Genomic DNA, 2,582 nt, shown 5'->3' on the forward strand with positions numbered 1-2,582 from the left:
GGTAATAGGGTACCCCTACTCTAGTACACCGACAGGAGCCCCCGGGCCTGGGCCATACACGGTGCCGAGCGCTGTTGGGCCAGGCCCAAAACAGTGCACGGGCACGCGCGGCCTAGGTCACGCCGAATCTAACTCCGCTTCCACCGCGCACGCCCAGAACGGCACGCGTCAAATGCGGCGTCTTGGGGGAGATCGTGGGAGGCGTGCGTGGGGCTAAGCCTCCCGAGCATGTGTCAGGCCATGATGATGGAGGTGGTTCACGCCTGCCTCCTTAAACGGGGGTAGGTGCGAGGGCGTGGTGTATTTACTGGACGGAGCCGGTGCGTGGTTTTCGGGACGTCCACTCCCCGCGTTCACGGGGTGGAACGATGCCGCCTCATCTGTCGCCTCAGTTCTACACCCCCGCCACGCGTCCCCCATGCGTTTGGGGTAACGGACGGTGGAGTGGGAAACTGGGCCGTCGCGAGCGGGTCGGCCCCGACTCCCTGCCCTTCTCGTGCCTTGATTCGCCGAGCAGGGCGGCCGAGCCCCCACCTCGCTCCTTTATAAAGAGCGGGATGGGAGCACAGAAGCCCTCACTCTCTCGTCTTCTCTTTTCTTCAGCTTCTGCTCCCCTTTCTCTCCTCTGCCATGGAGAAAGGGAACCCAGGCCCTTCATCGGTGGCGGCGAGGGTCGCCGCCCGACAGCGCATCTCTCCCTCTTCCACGCCTGTGGTGGCAGAGCCAGCCATGAGGGGAAGAGGGAGGTGGCGAGGCCGTGGACGAGGTCGAGGACGGGGTCGAGGCACTCGGGGAAGAGGCGGACGGGGCGGCACGTCAGCTTCACCTCCGCCGGCGGCTTCTCCCCCCATGGCGGTCCATATAGGGGACGACCCTTGCGAGTTCTTCGTTAGGCTGCGCCGGGCGCCTCGTCGTCGCCTCCGTCTTCCTTCTCCGTTTGCGCGCGCGATGGAAGTGGAGCCGCCCGAGACGCTGAGGCTGCACATGAGGGGCTGTGGGATCAGCGGCACGCGAGTCCGCATTGCATTCCCAACCCCTAATGTGATGTATCTTGATCGAGGGTGGAAGACGTTCGCCCGCATCCACAGCTTGACGGAGGGGTTTACCCTCCATTTTAAGTTGATGGAGGATGATCTCCTCTCCGTCAAGGCCTTCGGGTGCTTCGGCACTCGGTCGAAGTGCTGCGTGGACAGCTCCTCCGACAGCGAAGGCTCCTCCTCGAGCAAGAGCGATGAGGAGGGGAGCGATAGCGACGACGAGGGTAGCGGGCGGCGGAGTAGCGGGTCCGACTAGGCGTCGGGCGCCGCCTTGCGCGGCACCGGCGACCCCATCATCCGCGTCGCCGGCTTCTTGAACTCGCCGGGGTCGTCTCCTTGGGCGGCTGGCGTAGGGAGGCCGCGGAAGGGGAAAAGTGCGGGCGACAAGGCCGTCAAGCCGGAGTACGGGGGCGTGGTGCCCTCGACAGCGTGCTGACGTCCCGTCGCCCCGTCTTCGAGCCCCGCTTCCGGCGTCGCCGTCGCCGTTCAGCCTTCGGACGGCCCCCGGGATGTTCCCTTGGTGTCTTCTGGCACCCGTAGCTCGCCTAGGCACTCCTTTTGCCCTTTTCGCCTCCTTGACCCGCCTCCTGAAAAGGGGGACAGGAAAGGGATTACGGGCATCTTATCTTTTTAGTTTGTAAGCCTTTGGGCCTTAGCTGTATCTAGAACTTGTAATCCTCTCTTTCATGTTTTTCATCCTCTATGGACTGTACCTGAGTGGGATGTTTTTAATGAAAAGGGAATGTTTGCCGGGTTATTTGTCTCGCGAGTTAAACCCACGCCAAGGAACAAATCCTTGGTATCCCTCAGACAGACAATTTCTCTCCCGGCAACAGACCCTGCCGCCTTCCCACGTCGCTCGACCTTTCTCACGCTTTTGACGGAGATAGGAACGAGGTGGTGCGGTATCCTTGTTCCATCCCTTTGCTGCCGCGACTACGACCAATCTTGGCCCCGAGGACGAGCCCCAGGGCCTAGAGTCGGGGGAGCACAGCAGTTTCCGGGGAGGAACGTGGGTTTGCTTTCCCCAGTCCATAAGAGGATGCATGATGAGGGACAAAAAAAACTTATCTGATAGTGCAGCCCCCGGCAACTCTGATTTGCCGTGGACGATTCTTGGCACTCATAGCCCCCAGCGATACTGGCCTGCCGGGAAGGCTTTTATCTTCAGCAGAGAACTTTGACGTTCTCGATGCCGGCTTCCGGCAAGCTGGTTGCCAGGAAGACTTTCATCTTCGGCAGAGAACTTTGACGTTCTCGATGCCGGCTTCCGGCAAGCTGGTTGCCAGGAAGACTTTTATCTTCAGCAGAGAACTTTGACGTTCTCGATGCCGGCTTCCGGCAAGCTGGTTGCCAGGAAGACTTTTATTTTCAGCAGAGAACTTTGACGTTCTTGATGCCGGCTTCCGGCAAGCTGGGTGCCAGGAAGACTTTCATTTTCAGCAGAGAACTTTGACGTTCTCGATGCCGGCTTCCGGCAAGCTGGGTGCCAGGAAGACTTTCATTTTCAGCAGAGAACTTTGACGTTCTCGATGCCGGCTTCTG

The sequence above is a fragment of the Triticum dicoccoides genome, chromosome 5A, assembly GCF_002162155.2.
Source record: "Triticum dicoccoides isolate Atlit2015 ecotype Zavitan chromosome 5A, WEW_v2.0, whole genome shotgun sequence".
Taxonomy (NCBI): domain Eukaryota; kingdom Viridiplantae; phylum Streptophyta; class Magnoliopsida; order Poales; family Poaceae; genus Triticum; species Triticum dicoccoides.